Source organism: Macrotis lagotis, chromosome 2 (assembly GCF_037893015.1).
Source record: "Macrotis lagotis isolate mMagLag1 chromosome 2, bilby.v1.9.chrom.fasta, whole genome shotgun sequence".
NCBI classification, from domain to species: domain Eukaryota; kingdom Metazoa; phylum Chordata; class Mammalia; order Peramelemorphia; family Peramelidae; genus Macrotis; species Macrotis lagotis.
Window position 1 is genome coordinate 178991815 of NC_133659.1, and position 14281 is coordinate 179006095.

At 35.6% G+C, this 14281-nt stretch overlaps 1 pseudogene; it reads left to right on the forward strand.

The window, feature by feature from the left end:
* Window positions 1-9576: 9576 nt before the first annotated feature.
* On the forward strand, window positions 9577-10660 carry LOC141511311 (BTB/POZ domain-containing protein KCTD6 pseudogene; annotated as a pseudogene).
* The last annotated feature ends 3621 nt before the right edge of the window (window positions 10661-14281 follow it).

Consider the following 14281-nt stretch of genomic DNA (forward strand, 5'->3'; position numbering starts at 1 on the left):
CTTTGTGCAGGAAACTGAGGCACATAAAAAGATGAATAACAATTTAGATTGACTCTCAAGAAACTTATAGTCTACTACCCTAGCTTTCCTCAGTCTATAAAATTAAAAGAAAAAAAGCTAGCATAACCCCAAGACAATTTTGTCTTGTATGAACTCACATAGGTAGCAAGGTACATAGTAGATACATCTTTGCAATTAGAATGAGAAAGGCTTTATTTATTTAGAATTCTAACAGGCACTTTTTGCTCTGTGAACCTAAGGTTGCTAGGCTCTTATAGGCTCTCAGGCTCAATTTTGTTATCTGTAAAATGGTGATATAATAATGAATAGAGTTTCTCTGAAGCTCAGATCAGATAATATGCATAAAGCATTTTGTAAAACTTTGTAAAATGTAAAGTGCTTTAAAGGGTGCTTCAACAATTTTAAACTATGAAAGCTTAAACTCGAACCAATATTTATGATACATTCTGTGTAAATGTTAGCTGTTCTTATTATTTCTAGTAAATTTCCCTTAGAAATGGAACTGATACAAATAGATTTCCAATTTTATTTTTAATCACCATTGGAAGATAGGCTGAAGTCTTCATACTGGCCTCTGCCTCTCTGCCTGCCTGTTTGTCTCTCTTGCTGTTTTACCTGTAAATATATATAGTAGCTTAATAAAACTAAGTTGGAGTGGGAGAGAGCAAATTTAGAATATCCTTCATGTTTAGCATTTAATGGACATACCTCCTTATGTCACTATTTATTTGTTCTAACAATAAATTCAATTCATTTGAAAGTACTCAGTGACTAGGATGAAGCCATAAGTATACTGTGAATGGATGATGGATTTCCTTTTTTGATTGAATATCAAAATGGTTTCAGTGCTTCTCCTGAGGTTCAAAAGGACTTCTCTGTTTTAGGCACTGCTGAGTTGTTTATGGAGAGACTAAGTTTAAGTTGTGGTTATTTCCTAGGAAAGAAGGTTGCTTTGGAGTTATAAAGAGTACTTTTTTAGGAATCTTGAGATATAATCTTGACTCAAACTATGTGATCTTTAACAATTATTTTTTTTCCTTTCTAGGACTCAGTTTCTTCCTCCTAAATGAAGGATTTAGGTTAACTACTCTCAATGATCTTTCTAATTCTAACATACTATAGTTCTAAGAAGTTACTTTTATTTTTTAATTTTTAATTTTTTATTACATAAAAATTTTATTTGTCTTCTAATTATATACAATATAGTTTCTACATATCATTTTTTGGTAAGGATTTGAATTTTAGACTTTTTTCTCTCTTCCCTCCTCCCCTCTCTTCTCCTTCCCACAGAAGGCAATCTGATAGTATTTACATTGTTTTCATGTTATACACTGATAGAAATTAAAAGTGTTGAGAGAAAAAACATATCCTTGATGAAAAGACAAAATATTAGAGATCAAAATTATGTAGTACATAAGCCAACTTCTTAAAAAAATATTGAAGGTAATTATCTTTGGTCTTTGTTTAAACTCCACAATTTTTTCTCTTGATAAAGATGGTTTTCTCTGTCACAGATATCCTAAAACTGTCCCTGATTATGGAATGAGCAAGTCCATTAAGTTGATCATTACCCCCATGTGTCTGTTAGGCTGTATAATGTTCTGTTTCTGCTCACCCTGCTCAGCATTAATGCATGCAGGTCTTTACAGGTAAGGAGGTATTTTTAAAGGGGCTGATTCACAAATTAGGGTTGATGAATTCCCATTATAAATACACTTCATAATCTTTAGAAGTAAATCAAGTACAACTCAACTTATATTACCATGGAGGAAATGAGGCACAGAGAGGTGAAATACTTGTGCAGCTCATACTGTGCTTTAAAAAGTGTTTACAGTAAGATTTAAACACATACTTGACTCAAATCCCAGGACTCTAGGTATGGTACCACCTAGTCAGGCTCAGTTTAAGAGTAAATTTCAAGGTGTTTTGTTGGATTTTTTTCTCTTGTTTTTTTTAAATGTATTTAATTTTCAATTTATGGAATAGAATAAGTATTTCCATGACAATATAAAAAAAGATGATTGTACATAAGACTGCAAAACTACTATGCATAATTTGTTATTCCTTTAAAATATACAATAAAATTATATTGTAAATTTATTTTTTTCTTTCTTTCTCCAATCTCATCCTAGAGATGGCTACCATTAGTCACAAATAAGTACAAATATGTAAAATTATCCTATAGAAACCTTTTTTATCAGTTCTTTCAATGCAGATAAAATATTTCTTCATGGGTCCTTATAATTAATTTTGGTATTTATAATAGACAAAATAACTTATATCATCAAAATCATTTTTCTACTTTAGCTATATTTTTTTCAAATTGCATTGAACTAAGTTGAATGTGATGAGAGAGAAATCATATCCTTAAGGAAGAAACATAAAGTATAAGAAATAGCAAAATTACATAATAAGATAACTTTTTTTAAAATTAAAGGTAATAGTCTTTTGTCTTTGTTCAAATGCCACAATTCTTTCTCTGGATACAGATGGTATTCTCCATCACAGATACTCCCAAATTGTGCATGATTGTTGCACTGATGGAATGAAAAATCTATTAAGGTTGAACATCACCCCCATGTTGCTGTTAGGGTGTACAATGTTATTCTAGTTCTGCTCATCTCACAGAACATGAGTTCATGCAAATCCTTCCAGGCTTCCGTGAATTCCTATCACTCCTGGTTTCCAATAGAACAATAGTGTTACATCACATACATATACCATCATTAAGTTATTCCCCATTTGAAGGACATTCATTTAATTTGCGATTCTTTGCCACCATAAACACGGCTGCTATGAATGTTTTTATACAAGTGATATTTTTACCCTTTTTCATAATCTCTTCAGGGTATAGACCCAGTAGTGGTACTGCTGGATCAAACGGTATGCACATTTTTGTTGCCCTTTAGGCATAATTCCAAATTGATTTTCCAGAAAGATTGGATAAGTTCACAGCTCCACCAACAATGTATTAGTGTCCCAGATTTCCTTCATTCCTTCCTGGTCATATTGGCCAGTCTGAGAGGCATCATGTGATACCTCAGAAATGCTTTAATTTGCATTTCTTTAATAAGTAGTGACTTAGAGCAATTTTTCTTACAACTATGGATTGCTTTGATTTCCTCATTTGTAAATTGCTTTTGAATATTCTTTGACCATTTGTCAATTGGGGAATTACTTGTCTTTTTAAAAATTTGACTCAGTTCTCTGAATTTTTTAGAAATGAGTCCTTTGTCAGAAATTCTAGTTGGAAAAATTGTTTCCCAATTTACTACAATTCTTTTTATATTGGTTACTGTGCTTTTGTCTGTACAATTTTTTTTTAATTTAATGTAGTCAAAATTGCCTAGCTTATTTTTAATGATGTTCTCTATTTCTTCCTTGGTCATAAACTGCTTCCCTTTCCATAGATCTGACAGGTAAACTATTCTTTGATCTCTTACTTTGATTATAATATTTTTTTTATGTCTAAATCCTATATCCATTTTGATCTTATCTTGTTATAGGGTTTGAAGTGTTGGTCTAATCCAAGTTTCTGCCAATTTTCCCAACAGTTTTTAATCAAAGGGAAAGTTTTTATCCCAATAGCTGCACTCCTTGGGTTTATCAATCAATTACTATAACCAATTCCTGCTATTGCACCTATTCTATTATGTTGATCCACCACTCTATTTCTTAGCCAATACCAGAGAGTTTTGATGATTGATGATTTTTAATATAATGTTAAATCTGGTAAGGCTAAACCACCTTCTTTTGTACTTTTTAAAATCAGATCCCTGGAGATTCTCAACTTTTTATTTCTCCATATGAATTTACTTATGATTTTTTCTAACTCATTTAAGTAATTTATTGGAATTTTGATTGGTAGGGCACTAAACAATTAGTTTAATTTTGGTAGAATTGTCATTTTTATTATATTAACTCAGCCATGAACAGTTGATATTTGCCCAGTTATTTAAATCTGATTTTATTTTTGTGAGATGTGTTTTGTAATTGTTTTCAAAATGTTTCTGAGTCTGTCTTGGCAGGTAGACTTCCAGGTATTTTATATTGTCTGAAGTTACTTAGAATGGGATTTCACTTTCTAGTTCTTTCTTTTGCATCTTTCTAGTCATATATAGAAACATATAATCATATATAGAAATTTATGAAATATATGAAAAAAGTTTATTTTATGTCCTGCAAATTTGCTAAAGTTACTAATTATTTCTAGTAGTTTTTAGATGATTTTTTGGGATTCTCTAGGTATACCATCCTGTCATCTGTAAAGAGTGAGAGTTTTGTCTCTTCCTTCCCAATCCTAATTCCTTCAATTTCTTTTTCTTCTCTCATTGCTGAAGCTAATGTATGATACTGAATAGTAGTGCTGATAATGGGCATCCTTGTTTCATCCCTGATCTTATTGGGAATGCCTCTAGTCTATCCCCATTGCTTATAATGCTTCTTAATAGTTTCAAATAGATATTGCTTATTATTCTAAGGAACAATCCATTTATTCCTAAACTCACTAGTGTTTTTAGTAGGAATTGGTGCTGTATTTTGTCAAAAGCTTTTTCAGCATCTGTTGATGTAATCATATGATTTCTGATAGGTTTGTTAATGATATAATTAATTATACTGACAGTTTTCCTAATATTGAACCATCCCTACATTCCTGGGATAACTCCTACTTGATCATAATGTATTATCCTAGTGATAATTTGTTATAGTCATTTTGCTAAGATTGTATTTATGATTTTTGCATCTATATTCATCAGGGAGATGGGTCTGTAATTTTGTTTCTCTGTTTTAACTTCCTGGTTTAGATGTCAGCACCATATTGATGTCATAGTAAGAGTTAGACAGAGTTCTGTCTTCACCTATTTTTCCAAAGAGTTTTTATAGAATTGGAATCAGTTATTCCTAAAATGTTTGATATAATTCACTTGTGAATCAGTCTGGCCCTGGAGCCTTTTTTTTATGGAGTTCAATAATGACTTGTTGTATTTGTTTTTCTGAGATAGTGTTATTGATGTATTTAATTTCCTTTTCATTTACTCTGGACAACTTATATTTTTGGAAATATTCATCCATTTCATTTATATTATCAAACTTATTGTCATAGAATTGGACAAAATAATTTTAACTTATTACTTTAATTTCCTTCTCATTGGGGTGAGTTTCTGTTAAGAGTTTTCTTTCATATTATTCCTGAGGGGGAACCAGGAGACCTTAGCTCAGTGCCAGTCTTCTCTCCATCATCTTGGCTGGAAATTCCTTCAGAGTTGTTTTAATTTGCATTTTTTCATATGACTAAAGCTAGTTTTAATTTCTTCATCTGAAAGCTGCCTCTTCATATCATTTGACCATTTAATAACTGGGGAATGATTTGTTTTCTTACAAATTAGGCTCAAATTTCTATGTATTTTAGAAATGAGACCTTTATCAGAAACTGTGATTATTAAAAAAAAATAATATTCTAGCTTTCTGTGTTCCTTCTAGTCTTGGTTGCATTGGTTTTGTTTGTACAAAACCTTTTTAATTTAATTAATAAAAATAGGCCCAATATGCTGGAAAGATATTCCTCTGTTGTTTAGATATATTTTGTAATGCCTATAGAAAAATACTCTACTTAGATATTTAGTTAATTTGAGAAATATGGTCATTAACCTCAGGTTGTTATGTTGGGAAATCAATCACAAAGATATTCAGAGAAAGTCAAGTTCCATGATGTTTATCTGCATTCAGAAGTGGACTAATATTCTCATAAATCAGGAGAATGCGTCATTTGAAATAGTCAAAAATCAGTGATTAACTTATGATTGTCCTTGGCCTAGCAGGGGTAGTTGACCATGTCAGGCCACTAAGTCTCACTTTTGTGGGTGACCCACTCATTCAACTTCTGTTATTAAGGTTTTCAAAATAGAAGACAAGTCTGATGTGAAATCCAGAAATATGCTTATGATAAGAGATCCATCAGTGTGATTAATACATAGGGATAAAGGACACAAGGAACTAAAACAATCAATCAATCAGGAAACATTTATGAAGAACCTACTTTGTGGGTGGCTAGGTGTCCCAGTGAATAGAGGACTGGCCCTGGAGTCAGGAGTACCAGAGTTCAAATCTGGCCTCAGACACTTAGTAATTACCTAGCCGTGTGGCCTTGGGCAAGCCACTTAACCCCATTGTCTTGCAAAAACCTTAAAAAAAAGAATAAAAAGAACCTACTTTGTTCTAGCATTATGATAAGCACTAGAGATCCTTAAAAAGGCAAAAGCTACTCTGTGACCTCTTACAGTCTGATGAGAAAGACACTATACAAACAAGTAAATAAGATAAATTAGAAATATCAAATCAAGGGAAGGCATTAGAATTAAGAGGAGTTGATGATGACTTCCTGTAGAATTTCATTTAGAACTTAAAGAAAGCCAGGGAACTCAGTAGCTAGAGTTGATGGGGTAAAGTGTTCCAAGTATAGAGGTAGCTGGAAGAAAATTGCCCCAGCTGAGAGATGCAATTGAATAGCCAGTAGTCTGGTATCACTGGATTGAAGATGACATGTAGCGGAGTAAGATGTAAGAATACCAAAAAGTTAGAAGGAATCAAGGTTATGGAAGACTTTGAATGCCAAATAGAAAAGTTTGTATTTGCATCTGGAGGTCATAGCAAGGTCTTAAAATTTATTGAGTGGGTGTGTTGGAAATTAACTAAGTTTGATCCCTTACCACTTCCTTTAGGGGAAATCTCAAGGAAAATAACATTTTCTGAAAGAAGCATTTGGAAAAAAATTCTTTATGGTGGTCCCTTTGTTCTGAGATTGTCTTCAATTAAACCTGTTTGTATCTTGTTTATACATAATCATTTTCATGCTTGTGAACTCCATAAGAATGTGCAGTCCTGGGGCGGCTAGGTGTTGTAGTGGATAAAGCACCTGCCTTGGAGTCAGGAGTACCCGGGTTCAAATCCAGTTTCAGACACTTAATATTAATTACCTAGCTGTGTGCCCTTAGGCAAGCCACTTAACCCCATTTGCCTTGCAAAAACATAAAAAAAATGTGTAGTCCTTGGGAGCAAAGATTATGTTCCTTTCCTTTTCATATCTACCCTTCCCACCCCATGATAACCCACCATAATTAGCAAAGTGACACACAGTAGGTATTTATAATTGGTAATAAATGCTTATTGATTTGTCTTAGAAGAAAACTATCATTGTTTACACCCAGAGATCACTGAAGAGAAAAGAATAATTTAGAGTCATTTAGCATCTTTGGAGCCAAGGGGATGTGAATTGTTAAACTTGGTCTAACCATCTGTTCTGCTTTACTCTCATAGCATGATAAGTCCACTTCCTTTTCTTGTAGTTATCTTTCTTTCTTTCTTTCTTCCTTTCTTTCTTTCTTTCTTTCTTTCTTTCTTTCTTTCTTTCTTTCTTTCTTTCTTTCTTTCTTTTCTTTCTTTCTTTCTTTCTTTCTTTCCACCTCTTTCTTTCCTCCTCCTCCTTCTTCTTCTTCTCTTTCTTCTTCTTCCTGCTTCGTATTCCTTCTTTGTCTTCTTCTTTCTTCTTCCATTTCTCTGCTCATCTGTCAATAAACCTCAATTTACTTACAACCACTGTGTACATCCATTTTGCCTTCTGGATTCTCTGTAATTTGAAATCTTTTGAGATAGGGTTGGTTGGTCTCTCATAGCATGATAAGTCCACTTCCTTTTCTTGTAGTTATCTTTCTTTCTTTCTTTCTTCCTTTCTTTCTTTCTTTCTTTCTTTCTTTCTTTCTTTCTTTCTTTCTTTCCTTCTTTCTCTTTCTTTCCACCTCTTTCTTTCCTCCTCCTCCTTCTTCTTCTTCTCTTTCTTCTTCTTCCTGCTTCGTATTCCTTCTTTGTCTTCTTCTTTCTTCTTCCATTTCTCTGCTCATCTGTCAATAAACCTCAATTTACTTACAACCACTGTGTACATCCATTTTGCCTTCTGGATTCTCTGTAATTTGAAATCTTTTGAGATAGGGTTGGTTGGTCCCTGATATGCAGCATCCCTAGGAAGAAGCTGATTTTTAAAAGAAAGTCTTTGGTAAAAGGGGACATCTTACAGTCATTTAAAAAGTCATGCCATTTTCAAAATGCAATTGAATCTTCACCTTCTGTTCAACTGTATGACCATCTCACTGTCCATCTTCAGTGCTTGCCCACAATTTATATCATTTTTATTTTTTCATTATTTTTCCTCTGTGAATTGCAAGGTCAGTATCTTTTGAGAGACTATAGATATTTTTTTTTTTTTTTGGTTTTTGTAAGGCACTGGGGTTAAGTGACTTGCCCAAGGTCACACAGCTAGGTAATTATTAAGTGTCTGAGACTGGATTTGAACTCAGGTCCTCCTGACTCCAGGGCCAGTGCACTATCCAGTCTGCAACCTAGCTGCCCCCAATTATAGATCTGTTTAAAAAATATTTATTTATAGACTTCTGACCAAGATGGCAGAGAGAAATCAGTCACTGTTTTAAACTCTTTTGGCTTTCCCTCAGAACTAACATATATCAAGCCTCTAAACAGATTTTAGATCCATAGAATGCATAGAAGAATCATGGGGGACATCTCCCAGAAAGATCTGTCACAGTGTGTGTGTGTATGTGTGTGTGTGTCTGTGTGTGTGTGTGTGTACGTACAAGGGACAGAGAGCAAAGACTCAGCACAGGGGTGGCAGGATGAGGCTGGGGTAGTAACCTGAAAACAGCCATGTGTGTAGCAGGCAGGAGCAGGATGGCCCAGACATCTATTTGACTGTCTGGAAGTTCTGGACCATGAGCCCTGGTATTTTCAGCACAAGGATCCCTGTGCTTACTGACTCCTGCCCGCCCCCAACCCCCAATCTCTCCTGTTCCTGTGATAAGGCCTGACTTTCTCCAGGACAGAAACAATCCAGATGTCCTCACCTTGCCCCAAGCCCTGGGTGTGGGTGGCAGATCTTCCCTACCACTGATTAAACTGATTACCCAAAGAAAGCCTTTAACTTTTCCAGCCTGAATCTAGACCCAACCTAGACTGTGCAAGGACAGTCCAGATCAGGCCCTAGGTTTAGGGAGTGGATCACTGACACCAACAACACAGATAATCCAGAAAGTGCTTCTGGCCTTCCTTACTGGATGGCCCACTGCTTAAGCCCCCTGGTATTCTCAACTCCAGTGAGCAAGGCCTCTAGGGATCTTAACACCAAAACAGCCCCTCCCCCAACACAAGACTCCAGGGAAAGGCCCAAAAATAAAGGTCTGAGCAAAGCAGGATCCATTGCATGATAGCTTTGAGAAAAGGATACTAGTATAGAAAAGGGTAGAGTTTCAGAGGAGAATATGAATTGGTCTCCACCCCAAAAAAGATTTCTTAGAAGAAGTCAAAAAGGAGTAGAAAAATCAAATGGAAAAATTGGGCAAGGACTTGTAAGAGAAAATTAACATGGGGGGGTGGGGCACAGCCTCTGGCGCTGGCGCGCTTCTGGTTCGGCTGCAGCGGCAAGAGCAACAGTGGCGGCGGTGTGTCCCCGGCCCGGCCCGGCCCGGCCCCGGCCCCGGCCCGGCCCCGGCCCCGGCCCCGGCCCGCCTCCCTCCCCGGCCCAGCCCAGCTGCGTGGTGATAGTATTACTGAACCCTCAGCGAAACTTGGAAGCACAGAGACCACACATCAGAGCAGATGGATAGAGACTGGGCCTATATAATGACTGATCCAGTCACATTAAATGTAGGGGGCCATTTGTATACGACCTCCCTCACCACGCTCACGAAGTACCCCACTCCATGCTGGGAGCCATGTTTGGGGGAGACTTCCCCACGGCCAGAGACTCTCAGGGCAACTACTTCATAGATCGGGATGAACCCCTTTTCTGATATATCCTCAACTTGTTAAGGACTTCAGAACTGACCTTGCCTCTGGACTTTAAGGAGTTTGATTTGCTTCGGAAAGAAGCGGACTTCTACCAGATTGAGCCCTTGATTCAGTGTCTCAGTGACCCCAAGCCCCTGTATCCCATGGATACTTTGGAGGAAGTCATCGAGCTGTCCAGCACGTGGAAGCTCTCCAAGTACTCCAACCCGGTGGCAGTGATTATCACACAGTTGACCATCACCACCAAGGTCCACCCTCTGCTGGAGGGCATCTCCAACTACTTCACCAAGTGGAACAAGCACATGATGGACACCAGAGACTGCCAAGTGTCCTTCACTTTTGGTCCCTGCGATTACCACCAAGAAGTCTCCCTCCGGGTCCACCTCATGGAGTACATCACCAAGCAAGGCTTCACCATCCGCAACACCTGTGTGCACCACATGAGCCAGCGCGCCAACGAAAACACTGTGGAGCACAATTGGACTTTCCATTGCCTGGCCTGCAAGACAGATGACTGACCAGGACCACAGGAGAAACTGGTGAACACTGGCTCACAGACGAAAGGTTAAAAAAACCCTCCTCTATGAGCTTAGGAAAAATCTGTATTTATTTAAGGGATATGAGGACTGAAAAAGAAATTTGTGCTTATCCAAACTCTCTTATTCCCCCCCACACACACCTTGTCTCATTCACATTGAGTATGCATGTGCCTGTTCAAATTCTCAAGATACCTTTTTTTAATAAAATGAATTCTAAAAATCATTATGGTCTATAATCTACCTGTTAACAGAACTTTTTCTATTACAGTGCTAAAATTATTACTGTTTAAATGGTTCCTAATGCAACTACAAGGCTAAAAACAGTGGAAATTTGAAGAATTAGCAGGGTACTTCCGATGATACCTTTGAGAAACTCCATATTTGATGAGGGACCTAGTTTCCAGGCCACTAAACATGTTGTGCTGGGTTATGAAAGGAAGCCCTGCTCAACCTGGTTTGAAGTTCTTGTGAAGTCCTGCTTTTACTAGCTAGGACGACCTTTCTTTCTATGCATATAAATCAAGCAACCAAATATCTGTAGCCATGGAAATGTTGGACTTGAAATATTTATTTTGGATTTTGAACACAAAATGTCCCCACTGTAGAAGTCTGACTTTTTACACCTGGTGCAATATTATTCCCAAGTGTACTGCCTGCCCAAAAGAAGCTAATAAAAAAAAGTGAACTATGGAAATTAGGGGGGAAAAAAAAGAGAAAATTAACATCTTATAACAAGAAAATAAATCCTTTGAAAATACAATTGGACAAGTACAAAAGGAAATAATTGTCTCAAAAACACAATTGGACAAATGGAAAAAGACAACAACTTCTTCAAAAATGAATTGACCAACTGGAAAAGGAGATGCAAAAGGTAAATGAAGAAAACTCTTCTCTAAAAATAAAAGATTGGAATCTGTGGAAACTAATTTCCATCAACAAATATCTATTAAACAAAATCAAAAGAATGAAAAAAAAGAAGAAAATGTAAAATTCCTCATTGGTGAAACAACTGACCTGGAAAATGGATCCAAGAGAGACAATTTAAGAATCATAGGACTACTTGAAAACTTTAGTGAAAAAAAAAAACTGAATCCGTTCTTCAGGATATAGTGAAGAATTGCCCTGGTATCCTGGAACCAGAGGACAAAATAGTAGTTGAAAGAATACATCAATACCCTACCAAAAGGGATCCCAAAATTAAAGCACCAAGGAATACTGTAGTCAAAATACAGAGCTGTCAGATCAAGAAGAATATCCTGCAAGTGGCCAGAAAGAAACAATTCAAATACCAAAGAGCTGCAGTCAAAATTACACTGGACCTGGCTGCATTAACATTAAAGGGATCTAAGGGACTGGAATATGATATTTCTTCAATTGTGACCAAGAATTCACTATCCAATAAAACTGAACCTTCTCGTTCAGGGGAAAAGCTGGATGGACATTTGATGAAATAGGAGACTTTCAATACAGAAAATTTGATATTCAAACAAGAGACTCAAGAAATATGTGAAAAAGTAAATGGGAAAAGAAAAAAAATTGTTATTTAATAAGATTAAATTGGTTATATTCCTACCTGGGAGGAAACTTCTCTTAATTTTTGAGAATTATAACTCTATAAGAGGGAAGAGCCAGAAGGAATGGATATTCATGACATGTACATGACTTGTTGGAATGATTTAAAAATATTTTCTTATTAAAAAGGGAGGCAGTAAAAAAGATGGATGGAAGGGGGAGATTGAATGGGTTAAATTACATCACATAAAGAGGTACAATGGATGTGTTTCAATAGAAGGGAAGAGGGGAGGAGATAAGAACTGCTTGAGTCTTATTCTCATCAGATTTGACTCAAAGAAGGACTAACACACACACAAACTCAGTTGAGTTAAGAAAAGTATCTTACCTTTCAAATATTAAGAGGGGAAAGGGGGGGAGAGAAGAAAGGAGGAATTGATATGAGGAAGGGAAGTAAGAAAGGGTAAAGGGAAAGAGAAAGGAGGGAGTTGAAAAGAAGGGGGTTATATTCAGTTATATTCAGAAGTTATATTCAGGTTATATTCAGAAGTTATATTTAGGCTATATTCAAAAGCAAAATATTGAGGAATAGAGATAATGTGTAAAAAAGGGGAAAATACAGAGGGAAGATAGGATGGATGAAAACAAAGAGATAGTAATTATAACTTTGAATGTGAATGGTATGAACTCTCCCATAAAAGAGAAGTAGACAGAGAATAAATTAAAAAGCACTAACCTACAATATGTTGCTTACAAGAAACACATTTGAAGAAGAGAATACAGAATAAAGGTAAAAGGCTGGGGCAGAATATATTATGCTTCAGATGCAATGAAAAAGGTAGGAGTAGCAATACTTATCTCAGACAAAGCAGCCACAAAATTAGATTTCATTAAAAGAGATAAGGAAGGCATCTATATCCTCCTAAAAGTCACCATAGCTAATGAAGCATTTATTTATTTGTTTGTTTTTTTATTTTGCATGGCAGTGGGGTTACATAGCTTGCCCAAGGCCACACAGCTAGGTAATTATTAAGTGTCTGAGGCCAGATTTCAACTCAGGTACTCCTGAACCAGTGCTACTGATCTATCTACTGTGCCACCTAGCCACTCTGACAATGAAGTAATTTTAAAACTAAATATGTAGGTGCCAAGAAGTATAGCTCCAAAGTCTTAGAGGAGAAGCTGAATGAGTTACAGGAAGACAAAGACAGCAAAACTCTATTGGTGGGAGACATCAGCTTCCCTCTCTCAGAATTAGATAAATTTAACCAAAAAATAAACGTGAAAGAAGTTAAGGAGGTGAATAAAATGTTAGAAAACTTAGATATGGTAGACCTCTGGAGTAAATAGAATAGGGTTAAAAAGGAATAAACATTTTTTTTTCTTCAGTACATGGCATTTACACAATAATTGACTATGTACTAGGGCATCAATTGCAGAAAGGCAGAAATATTGAAGGTATCCTTTACAGACTATGATGCTATAAAACTCATGTGCCATAAAGAGCCATGGAAACTAATCTAATTAGAATGACTAGATCAAACAACAAAACATAGAAAGAATGATTTCATCCAAGACAATGACAATAACAAGACAATATACCAAAACTTATGGGGTACAGGCAAAGCGGTTATTAGAAGTTACATAATATCTTTAAATACATATATAAATAGCATGAAAGAGGAAATCAATGAACTTAACATACAATTTAAAAAGTTACAGACAGAGCAAATTAAAATCAACAATTAAATCCCAAATTAGGAATTCTGAAAATTAAAGGTGAAATAAATAAAATCAAAAGCTAGAAAAATATTGAATCAATAAAATCAAGAGTTGGTTTTATGTAAAACAATAAAATAAATAAACCTTTCACTAATTTGATTTAACAAAGAAAGAAGAAAACCATCAAAAATGAAAAAGGCCACCAATACTGAAGAAAAGAAAGCAATAATTCAGAACTATTTTGCCCAGTTGTATGTCAATATATTTGATAATCTAAGTGAAATGAATGAATATTTACAAAAACATAAATTACCCAGTTTAAAAGAAGAGGTAATTAAATATCTAAATAACCCTCATCATCATCATGAACTCCTTAAGAAAAAAATCTCCAGGGCCAGATGGATTCACAAGTGAAGTCTATCAAACATTCAAGGGCTCCAGTTCTATATAAACTATTTGCAAAAATAGATGAAGATGGAATTCTGCCTAATTCCTTCTATGACACTAGTATGATACTGATACCTGAATTAGGAAGGATCAAAATAAAGAAAGAATATTATAGACCAATCTCTCCAATGAATATGGATGCACCAATTTTCAATAAAATATTAACAAGGCAATTACAGCAAGTTATT